The 12,464-nt window shown below is 48.3% G+C and overlaps 1 protein-coding gene across 1 annotated transcript in view; it reads right to left on the bottom strand.

The window, feature by feature from the left end:
- Positions 1 to 9,875, bottom strand: part of ARVCF (ARVCF delta catenin family member) — a 752,684-nt gene extending 742,809 nt beyond the window's left edge. Inside the window, exon 1 of the mRNA XM_066609736.1 lies at positions 9,819 to 9,875. The gene's annotated coding sequence lies outside the window, so the exon portion shown is untranslated. The remainder of the gene's footprint in view (positions 1 to 9,818) is intronic.
- Between the last annotated feature and the right edge of the window lie 2,589 nt (positions 9,876 to 12,464).

Below are 12,464 nucleotides of genomic sequence, written 5' to 3'. Positions count from 1 at the left end.
CTGTGACTGCCCCCCAACTGCAGGATGCAGCTCAGTTGGCAACCTTCAGTCTCCGAAGACTATGGTATAGCGCTCTGGATGGTGGTTCTGGCACAGCGTCTAGTGTGGCTGAAAAGGCCGATTCGGAAGCAACAATCCCTTCCACACCGGGAGCAAGTGTAGTGTGTACCTGGTACATTGAGACAGCTCCCTGGCTGTGGGCCTTCCTTCTTTGCCTCAGACTGTTGGCCAAGTCTCTCTTCAAACTGGGAAAGGCCATGCTGAACAGCCTGCCTCCAAGCGGGCCGCTCAGAGGCCAGGGTTTCCCACCTGTTGAGGTCCACTCCTAAGGCCTTCAGATCCCTCTTGCAGATGTCCTTGTATCACAGCTGTGGTCTACCTGTAGGGCGCTTTCCTTGCACGAGTTCTCCATAGAGGAGATCCTTTGGGATCCGGCCATCAACACATGCCCCACTAGTACAGCAATGCTAATGCTGGAAAGTAGGTTAGGGTTGCACCCTTATTTCTCTACCTATTTAGGAATTTATAACCCAATTTTTGGCCCCCAAGGAGGCAGACAACCTTTAACTCAGAAATTTTCAACTGTGTGCCCCAAATGGTCTGCAGGTGTACAGTGGGGGAGGGTCATTTATTAATAGGGCCATTGGGGGATGTGAGCCCATGGCTGGCAGTGTGGTGCGTCTTGACAACTGTCAAAAAACCGTTGATGTGTCTTGACAATTTTAGTGCCCCACCAGTGTGCTGGGAGATGAAAAAGGTGAAAACTGATGCTTTAAATCAGTGCTTCTCAAACTTTTCAGCACTGGGGTCCACTTTCTAAAATGACAATTTGTCGGGGCCCACTAGAAGTGACGTCATTAACCAGGAAGTGAAGTCATGGCCAGAAGTGACATCATCAAGTGGGAAAATTTTTAACACCCCCATATGACAAAATCAAATCTAATTAAGGACACAATCCTAAGTGCTCCTTGAGCCTGTGTAGACCCATTGTGAAACAGTCTGAAATTGCTCAGGGGCTGACTAGCCTTTTTCACATTAGAGCAGCGGTTCTCAAACTCTCGGGGAGTTTGAGCTACATTTGAGCTACCCTCAGGGAGAGTTTGAGCTACAGGAAGTGTGTGCTGGGAGGCTGGGGGAAGGCAGCAACACAACCTGCTGAATTGCACCGCTTTGGAAGGGTGCAGGAGCTTACCAGAACCTGGAGCAGCGCCTCCCAGGGGTGCAGGGAAGCCTCTGCCAGCTTCCACAGGGCTCCCCTGTCCCGTTAAGGGGACAGAGGCCAGGGCTCTCAGGCCGGGGTGTAGTGACACCCCAGTTTGACAACCACTGCGTTAGAGGTTGCTTCCCAGCGGAATAAGAGTATTCTATACAACAATAAATGCAACATAGCTATCTGGGTGCTTTTGATGCTCACCGTGTTCACAGATCTTATTACCTACACACAATTTTAAAAGGGCAACTGTGGTTTTCTGCTTCACGATATGTTCTGATACAGGTTCCACCATTTTCAATCAGTAGCTGCGGTGGGGGGGGAGGGTCAGTTGTTCAGGAAGGAGAAAGCACACTTCTGCTTTCAATAAGTAACAGCACAAAGCAATTTACTGGGGTGAGCCAGCAAGGTTGGAAATATCCAAACCTGGAATAGTGTCAAGGCCACATTGCGAAACTAACAATGAATTTGAAGAGCACTTGTGATTTCATAGTATCTCACCACTACTGTAGCAGCATTATGACACTCTTATTTCCCTGACAATCAAAACAATTTAGGCATTCGCCTAATGGGTCTGGTACATACAGACCTATTTAGAGTGGTGCAGAATGCAGAGCCCGATGACCTGGTACAAAGATATAAATGCTCATGAGAAATAATCATATACAGTTGGCCCTCTGTATCCATGGGAGATCTGCTCCTGGTTCCCTATGGATATCAAAACCCACAGATAATTGAATCCATGGATCAAGGCCATCAGAAGACCTCCAGAGGCCATCAGAGCTCCTCTGTTCCCTTACCTTGGGGCTACATCAATGCTGAAAAGTTGGATAGGATTGGGTCCTGAGTTGGCACATGCACCTCTGATGCACTGTAACCTGTTTTAAATTGGTGGCACAGGCATGCATCACTTAATGACGTACTGCTTAATGACAGACTGCATATATGACAGTGGTCCAAGCACAACAAAGAGGCTGAATGAGGTGTTCCGGTCTCCCATAGCCTGCAGCAGAGTATCTATTTATACAACAAAGAAGAGACTCTTACTGCAAAGAAAAGGCCATCAGTCTCCAGTAGCCTGTGCATCAGAGTGTCTGGCAGGGAGTCTCTGTTTACACAACAAAGGCACTAGATTTGGCTGAATGTTTGGGGGGGGGGGATCAGATCAGACCATATGCCTGTCCTTAAGTGACGCACACCTGTACTTGCAAAAGTGGTACTGGCAAAAAACTCTGTGCTAGATGGATCAATGGTCTGGCATGACATATGGCAATTCCCCGAGTTCACTACAGCTACAACAGAGTTTGCTTCCAGAAAACTCTCTCGCATCCTAAAATTACGAACTTTCTCTTTGGGTCAGAATGCAATTTGCTCTCCAGAGTCAGCAAACTTTGAGGTAAACTATCACCTTGGCAAGGTCACCTTTTAAAGAGCCCCAGCTCTAATCCACGCTGAATCAGGCATCGCTAGAACTAAATGTATCAGGCCATTACAGCTCAGATAGTCTGAACCACTGAATTGTGACAACTCTCCAATTCCATTTTGCGTTCAAGAGCCTGGAGTTGCACTTGAGTTGAACCAAGGCTGCGCATACCAAGGTTTTCCTCTTCGTTCTTGGTGCTTCCCGGTGGCGTAGCTGGAGGGGGGTGGAGTAGCTGGAGGGTGGCATAGCTGGAGCACCCAGCATGGCAGGGAGCCTCAGTGAGGTGGGCAAGCGGCCCCTCCCTTCGGAGACAGTCCCGGCGGGGGGGGGGCAAAACAGAGCCTTTCAGCTCCGTTTTGCTTCCCCGCCGGGAATGGCTCCAAAGAGAAGGGCCACTCCGTTTCCCCCTCCCCACTGGAAACGGCTCTGAAGGGAGGGGCCACTTTCCCACTGCGCTGAGGCTCCCCGCAAGACTGGGCGCTCCGCCCCACCCAGCTACGCCACCAGTGTACCCATTTCCAGAAAGCCAACAACCAACTCAGGCCAGGGAAATTTAAAAGTGTAGCTCTGGAAACGTCACACAAGCACTCAGCATGTAGACCCCACTAGCTGTCACACATCACTGGCTTGATATGTGGCCCTCCTTAACCACAGACTCAGCACCCGCAGATTTCACTAACTGACCCCACGACTGGACCCCCATCACAGAACCTCTTGGACACAACCTCTCCATAGATTCAATCATCCACGGAAATCTGTATCCACAGAGGGGTCTGGGAACAGTTCCCGAGGGCCCACTGTACATAAACTGAGCAAGGGCTAATGCAGGCACATGCATTCATCTCCTTGCCCAGCAAGCCCTTCACCATTTCCATCTTTGCTATTTCTGCAGGTTCCGCAGCTCAGACAGCTGTGCTCAGACATTGACTGGCTGGCAGCTGTAGCCCTTCTTCAGCATGGATTACCACATTCTGTAAATGGATTTATTCCTCCCCCCCCCAAAAAAAAAAAAAAATAAGAGGCACTGTGTGAGCATTAATGTTTTTATCTGTTAATTTTGGCACCTTATTTTTTTTTCATTAAAAAGGGCAATTTGTAAGACACAGCCAAGGGGAGGGGCTGAGACTGCTAGCCAAACAGTAGTGTGCACAGCGGGCTCTGTTGCACAGCCCATAGGACTGGTTTTCTCATGCTTAATCCTGAAGAGCATAAGTACCCCTGTCAACAACGCAATGACTGCATTTCCACACCTATACGTACCATAATTAGATCTCCTTTCCAGTATAGTGCTACTTTGTCCTAGTCCCATCCATAGGAGAAGAATGAACTTGGTTTCCTTCTCCCTTTTCAGGACAGCTCCACTGTAACCTCTTAGAAACACATGAATTGGTTTTACACGGAGTCTCAGAGAGTTTACTACGGGTCTGTCTAACCTGGCAGTGCTTTTTGCAATCGGCAAAGGTTTGCCAAAATCACACACAACGACCTTCCCATCCCGGTTACTCAACGCTAAACATAGGATTCTCTTCTAGACCAGAGCTTCTCAAAGCATGCATTGTGGCACTCAAAAGCACTGTGGCACGTTCAAAGGGGCACCACATGGATTCTTTTTCCCAGCACACCAGGCCGACATTGCACTAAATCTCGCAAGAATAGCACAAGATCCTGTGAGATTTTTCCCAGCTCACCAGGCCAACACTGCACTAAATCTTGCAAGAACAGCACAAGGGCAGAAGGTCTGGTCTAGAGGGTTGAGCCTCCATTTGCCTGAAGGTAACATCCGAAGGTCGCCAGTTTGAGGCCACCGGCATCGTGCGACCTTGAAGCAGCTGACAAGCTGAGCCGAGCTATTCCATCTGCTCTGAGCGTGGGAGGATGGAGGCCAGAATGTGCGGCCAGATCAAGAAAGAAACACCTGAATGTTGTGGTTTCTTGGAAGATAGAAACCTTCTTTCAAATTGTAAAAATCCCTACGGGGATTTAAAAATTGCCTGCCTATGTAAACCGCCTTGAATAAAGTCTAAGGAGAAATCTGAAGGCCAAGAAAGGCAGTATAGAAATACCTGTATTATATTATTATTATTATATTATTATTAACAGCACAAGATCTTGTGAGATTCTCCCAGCTCACCAAGCCGACTTTGCAAAAAATCTCACAAGAACAGCACAAGATCTTGTGAGATTTTGTGCTATTCTTGCAAGATGTTGTGCAACGTTGGTCCGGCAAGCCTCGGTGTGGTGCCACAGTGCAGTGTGGTGTCACTCAGTGCCCTAAGTGCAAAGGGTGCCACAGCCCTGGCAAGTTCACTGCTCTAGATGCAATGCATAGGCTTGACCTCTGAGCTATGCTCCAAGCTGTCCTGTGGCTACAGAGGCAGGAGGACAACCAGCAAGAAGTTCAGCCTGACCTGAACTGGATTTAGTCAACCACTAAAATTTGCATGTTGACTCTAGAATTCTCAGACTAATTTCCCTCCTCCGTCTTTTTCTTCCACTCCCTTTCCTTGACACATAGAGAGAGAGAGAGAGACAAGAAAACAGCAGACAAGACTCACACTCCCATCATAGATCATATTAGCACTTCCTGTCTAAAACTGAAGGGGCTCTTCCACTCTAGCTTCCCCCACAAAAGGGTTTTCACCATAGTGATGCCCAGGGCTAGGGTGGGAACATTCCTACAACCAGAAATAATAATGGCCAGTGACAGCTTTCCACTTTACTAGAAGTTTGTTTAAAACATATATACCCTACCAGTATACATATGATTGCAATCAAGGCAGCTTATAGCGTTAAAAACAAGAAAAACCCCAATGGATCACTTAAAATAGTTACATTTGATTAAAACACCAGCCCATCATGTCAGCTGTTGAACGCCATCCTGAGTAAAAGGTCGTAAGACCCTGCCAAAACGTTTCCAAGGAGGGAGCTTGAGGGGGACATGATTGAGACATACAAAATTATGCAGGGGATGGACAGAGTGGATAGGGAGATGCTCTTTACACTCTCACATAATACCAGAACCAGGGGACATCCACTAAAATTGAGTGTTGGGCGGGTTAGGACAGACAAAAGAAAATATTTCTTTACTCAGCGTGTGGTCGGTCTGTGGAACTCCTTGCCACAGGATGTGGTGCTGGAGTCTAGCCTAGACGCCTTTAAAAGGGGATTGGACGAGTTTCTGGAGGAAAAATCCATTATGGGGTACAAGCCATGATGTGTATGCGCAACCTCCTGATTTTAGGAATGGGTTAAGTCAGAATGCCAGATGCAGGGGAGGGCACCAGGATGAGGTCTCTTGTTATCTGGTGTGCTCCCTGGGGCATTTGGTGGGCCGCTGTGAGATACAGGAAGCTGGACTAGATGGGCCTATGGCCTGATCCAGTGCGGCTGTTCTTATGTTCTTATGTTCTTATGAGCTGGTGATAACTCCAAGGGGAGAGGACTCCACAATTGGAGTGCCATTTCTGAGAAGGCCCTGCTCTCCAATGCCATCCTCTCACCTCCATCAATGGCAGCATGGTAAAAAAGGGCTCCTTCTGATGACCTCAGAGGGTGTGTTACAGTATATGGAAGGAGGCGATCCCTCAGATACCCTGGCCCCAAACCGTAAAGGGTTTCAAAAGTCAAAACTAGCATCTTAAATTGTGCCCGGAAATGAACCAGTAGCCAATGCAGCCATCAAAGCAGCAGCTGTTCCATACAGCACTCAACTTTGAGGAGCAAAGCCCTTGCATTATGAGAAGTACTACCATATATTTTAAAATCAATACAAAATTAAATGTGTAAAAATGGCAGATTTTCAGGTCATTATATCTCTAAGCAGTGCCAAACATAGGGAAAAGCCACATCCCAGAGCCTTGGCAGGACTTTCCCATAGGAAACCAATGTGATTATCCTTTTCCCCCATAGTATGCTAGAGGGACTGTAATTAAGTGGTAGAGCCCTTGCTTTGCAAGCAAAAGGCCTCCTGGGCAGGAGGTCTGGTCTAGAGGATAGAGCCTCCATTTGCCTGAAGATAACATCCACAAGGTCGCCAGTTCGAGGCCACCGGCACCGTGCGACCTTGAAGCAGCTGACAAGCTGAAGCCGAGCCATTCCATCTGCTCTGAGCGTGGGAAGATGGAGGCCAGAACGTGAAGCCAGATCAGAAAGAAACATCTGAATGTTGTGGTTCTTGGAAGATAGAACCTTCTTTCAATTGTAAAAATTCCTACGGGGATTTAAATAGCCTGCCTATGTAAACCGCCTTGAATAAAGTCTTGAATAAAGACCAAGAAAGGCGGTATATAAATACCTGTATTAATTATTATTATTATTATTATTATGTTCAATCCCTGACAGTATTTCCTGGTAGGCCTGGGAAAGGTCCACCAGCCTGAAACCCTGGAGATGCTGCAACTCTATGTTGAGTATACTGAACTAGACCAGGGATGTCAAACTTGACTCATACAGAGGGCCAGTGTTTGCATTCATGGTGTCTGCTGAAGGCCAGAAGTGACATCATTAAGCAGGAAGTGACACCATTAAGCAGATGATGGTCAGAAAAAACACTTTGTTCTCACATAGAAACTTAATAGCTTCAAACAACAGAAAAGAAAATGTGCAAACCTTGTTCACATTTCTAAGACATGAGAGAGCTGAATTATCAAGCTAGGAGAGCCCAATTATAACAAGGCTGAACAAATTGCTTCCAGGGGCTGCATCTGGCTAGCGGGCCTTATGTTTGATACCCCAGAGCTAGATGGACCATCAATCTGACTCATCCTGTATGGCTATTGTTCTTTATCCTATATGGCCTTACATCTGGAACCCTTGCAATAGCCAGACAAGGAAAGAAAGCAATAACTGATGCTGTGATCAATGGCACAACTGCTATCACATTTTGCCTCAGTTAAAGGGAGAATAGAATGAAGCATTTTCTACTTCTTCCCGATAAAGGGATGTTCTTTGCAGAACCCATGTCAATGATTTATACCCACACAATAAAATATTAAGAGCTGCAAATTACAGTTCTGGTGTTACAACAGTCCTAACGAGTTTTCTGATAGATTTTTAGTTTCCAAAGCTAACACATACCCTCCAGAGACATTCCAGAGCTTCAGCATATTGCACTAAAAAGAAATAAGATGCACCAGCTTGGATTTCTGCAAATATGATCTGCTTGCATACACAGGAGCTGCTTCCAGACAGGATGTCAGTTTTAAGTACCGTTGTGACAGAAGATGAAGTATAAGCACAAAAATAAAGCAAAATTCTCTTCTGCCAGAGCAAACAAATCCAGCACTGCATGGGGGGGGTGGACTCTGCCTCAGTCCTACCAACAAAGAATGGATTGCATTTTCAAAGCCCCCTGTGAGGGGAATTTTCAGTGATTAGCTGAATGCCAATGGCATCAGTTACTTTCAACCAACTCCACTGTTGAAAGACCAGGTCACAGTTATTTACACGGACAAGCAACGATTGGATGGAGAACTCAAAATTAAAAAGGAACCATAGAGAGGTGACCAATCCAAAATTCATTAGCATCAAGACATAGAAGAACATGAGATCCTTTTCATTCCTAAGCCTTATCTTGCAGGTTCATTCCAGGAACTATAATGTTTTTATTTGCTTAGTGATGGATACCATATAAACATTACATACATATTTATAGAAACACTGGAAACAGGAAAAAAATCATTTGTATAGATTTTGTATAGAAGCAAATAATTGGTACAACAATCATTTCAGTGTCCGGTACTAACTAACCCTTCCAGCTCTCTAAAACTTGCCCAGATGCAGTTTTAAACTTGTACCGTGCACCAGAGAAACAGATTAATACAAGGATGATGTTTTCTCAAGGACACATTTAAACACACACAATTGACACAAGAAAGATGATTATGTTCCGATCCACCTTTACGCATTGTGTGAAAAGAAAAGTCCACTTCCACGGCAGACACAAGCGAGATCACCTCCGATTTTATAAGTTTGAGGTATCATTTCCAATCTCTCGAGAGCGAAGCTGAAACTGGCAACCCATTTAAGGAAGACTGCAGCATTTCCTCCTAGAGATGATTCCATCAGCCCATGTCAATATTCTGTCACTTGGGAGCAGAACTCTTTAAGAGCACAAAAATAAACCTTATCTCACTCCAGGGAGGGGAACAAAATACATATTATCTAAAAGCTTTTGACATATATAAGCAGCGCTGGAAAGTATAATAAGCATCGGGGAATCTGAAAAAGCTGGGAACGGATCTGCGGGGTGGAAGAGAGAAGACCCAGTGCAATAATGCCAGAGAAAGTCACCGGCATGTACACCACCATCCTATCCCATATTTACTCAGAAGTCAGTCCCGTCATATGTCAGTGGGGCCAAGGGGGTGTACTCCCAGGAAAGCAGGCAGTGTTAAGAGTTCTTTCCAAACTGCATTTAATGAAGGCAAGTATATTTACAGGATCTCAGTGTGGGATCATCAGAGTGCTACCAATATGTGCGCTGACCTTGTCCTGAAACATACATGCCCAATCTAACCTATTATTATTATTATTATTAATGATGATGATCATCATTATCATCATCCCAGGTCCGGATAAAGCAAACCAACCAGCCAAAATACCTGTGCCAAAATCTAATAAATTATGATTATTAATGAATAAGAATAATAATTCCCCAAGTTTTTGCAACCACTTCCAACCTCTGGAAACAATTCTGCAGATGCCACATAAGTTCAGGCAAAGCTGGGTTTGGGGAGGCAGGCAGGGGGAGGCAATAAAAAAGGGGGGCTTGACCTGTCCAGATCTCCCTTGGGGGGGGGGAAGGGGCCGCGTGGCTCCAGTTTGCAAAGGCTGCCTTGCAGCTGAATGAGAGCCTCTGCTCTTCCCTCCCCCCCGGCCAGAAGCTTGGCTACCCCCTGGCATTGCAGGGTTCCCCCCCCCCCATACACATACGTACACAATGCCGGCTTGTTTGGGCTCTGTAGCTGCGGCATCCCTCTCCATTCCCACAGCCGTCCAGCCCCCTCCAACGATCAGCACATCCCCCCCCCCAGCAGCAAACAAAGCCCAGCTAACCTTGCATGCAGGGGGGGTGGGCGTGCGCGCAAATGTCCCCTTGCAGGACAGGAGAGGAGCTGCAGCCCAGATCATCACCTCCCAGGCTCAGCCACCCCCCCATTCATCCCCCCCCCCAGCCCTGCTCACCATCGCCTCTTCTCTCGCCCTGGTCACACTGTGTCTTTTTTCCCTTCCTCTCCGCTCTGCTTCACACGATCCCCAGAAGGCGGGTGTCCGGGGGGGAGGGGCCTCCTGCAAATCCAATAGTCAGCAATTGCTGGGGGGGGGCAAAGGCGCACGCCTGGCTGCGTCCTGCCTGGTGCGCCCCTCTCTCTGGCCAGGAAAGGCAGCCCAGGACCTCCCCCCACCCACTCACTCACCCACCCTGCTGACTCCCAGCCCTGGGGAGGTGCATCCTCCCCCTCCCCCGCTCAGATCTCACCTCCTCCCCCTTGCAAACGCCTCCCCAGCTTGGCATTCAGCGTTCCTTGCAAGGGTGCCCTCCCCTCCCCTCTCCTTCCCCTGCCCCTCCACAGAGATGTGCATGAAACACGTACATCTCCACCGTGCAAAGGCGATCGCGGGGGGGGGGGCGTGCAAAGCGCATCCTGCAAGCCTCCTTCTCTGCCCACCCACTCCCTTTCCAAGCTGCAGCAGCTCCCCTGGGGTAGGGGTTCAAGAGGCTTGCGCAGGATCGGGGCCCCCTTTCTCTGACTTGGGCTTTCATTCCCACGACCCCCCCCACTCCTAATCTACTCGGAAGTAAACCTCCATGGAGCCAAACAGGGCTGATCGTGCGGGGGGGGGGGCAAAATGTGTGCAGCAGCCCCTTAAGGAAAGTCCCACTCCTTGACTTTAGAAGATGCAGCCCTTTCCAGTGGGCAGCTTTGGTACCACTGAGTATTGGGGGGGGGCTTTCCACTCCCCCCGCCCCCTTGCAGCAAAGAGACAGCATTCTGGGGTCACTTACTCGCAAGTAACACCAGCACCACCCTCTCTCCCCCCTAGCAAGAGTGTGTCCAGCAGGGCTGCAGCAGAGACTTCATTCAAAAGTGGACGGGGGGGGGATTCGGCGGGGGGGTTTTTTACTCGCGAGGAGGCATCTCCCTGCAGCCTGAGGATGGAAAGATCGCAGCAGCTCACATGGATGCGCTGGGGAATCCCACCAGCCTTCCTTTCCCACGCTCTCCCCGGGGAGGAGGAAGAGGCGCGCCTCCTCGGGAGTAAGGGGGAGAAAGCCGGGGATCCCCCCCCCCCGGGGTTCCCACGGCTGCAGGGCGAGCCCAGCCTGGCCTCCTCCTGCAACCCGGCTGGGAGAAGGGGAGAGAGCTGGGGATGATGCTCCCATTGGTTCCATGCGCCCATTGCGTTCCATTGGTCTCATCGGCTCATTGGTGCGGGCTCACCGGCTGGTGCACGCTGGCTGGGGGCGGAGGGTCCTGCAGCGTGGGGCGGCCCGGGTGTCCATCAACCCAGCATCTCTCCCCCCCCTCTCCATCCCTCCAGCATTACAGAATCTGTAATGATCCTGGGGGGAGGGGGTCCCACATCAACCCCCACAGACCATGACATCCTCTAATTAACAGTGGCACATTAAAAGCCCAATCCTAGCCACGTCTACTCAGAAGTAAGTCCCATTGTGTCCAATCAGACTTACTCGCAGGAAAGTGTGGAGAGGATTGCAGCCTTAGGGCCCAATCGTATCCAATTTTCCAGCACCAGAACAAAACAAGAGTTTTCCAGAACAAATGTTCCCATGCCTTAAGGAGGCCTCTGTGACTGCTGCCCCACCACAAGATGCAGTGCATGCCCCACCAGCATAGTTGCACTGACATTGGAAAATTGGATAGGATTGGGCCCTCAGATGGCAGAGTGTCAAGAGAAAGAAGTACAACTGGGCATCCTCCGCACTTACTAAATTTCAGGAAGCTGGGAAAAACTGCACATCAGTGTGCCCAGGTGACCACAAGAGAGGACCAGGCACCCCAAAATATAAGGACAGCCAAGAAAAATGTAGCACATGGAAAAATAACAGCTTAAAACACTCATCTATTGATTTCATGTGCTTAATTTAAACACTAGATTACTGATTATTACATTTAAAACTTTACTCAGGGTGACCAGATGCCCTCTTTTTCCAGGACATGTCCTCATTTTTAGCCTCGTGTCCTGGAAAAGAAACTACATCTTCTCCTTTTCCCTGTGCACACACAGCACATAGACTTCTTGCAGTTAATAAATTATACGTAATAATTATTTGCAATATTTTTAAATCGAGTCCATTGTGTCCATAATTTAATAAGTACTATAACGTTTCAATTAACCACATGAAATCAAAATACAAGTGTTTTTAGCGTTTATTTTGTCGTGTCCTACATTTTCCTTGCAAGTCCTGCATTTTGGGGGCCTGGTCCTCTTTTGTGGTTATGACATCTGGTCACCCTGACTATGCTACGTATAATTTATTGCATATAATTCCAGGAAGACTCTGCGCTGCCTGCTCACAGGGAAAAGGAGGACATTTAAGTTCTTTTCTGGGACAGGAGGATAAAAAAGAGTCCATGTCCTGGAAAAAGAGGGTGTCTGGTCACCCTGCCTAGGCATGTGATGTGCTTTGCTTGTGGTTTGCCCAGGGCATGGTTTATGACAGTGTTCTTCATTCTGTGGGTTGTGACCATAACGGAGTCACTAAGGGCCCAATCCTATCCAACTTTCCAGCACCGATGCAGCCATGCCAATGGGGCAGCATGTGCTACATCCTGTGATGGAAGGACAGTCGCAGTGGCTTCCTCA

Source organism: Tiliqua scincoides, chromosome 14 (genome assembly GCF_035046505.1).
Source record: "Tiliqua scincoides isolate rTilSci1 chromosome 14, rTilSci1.hap2, whole genome shotgun sequence".
NCBI classification, from domain to species: Eukaryota; Metazoa; Chordata; class Lepidosauria; order Squamata; family Scincidae; genus Tiliqua; species Tiliqua scincoides.
Note: the sequence above shows the minus strand (reverse complement) of the source record. Positions and strands in the feature narration are given on the sequence as shown.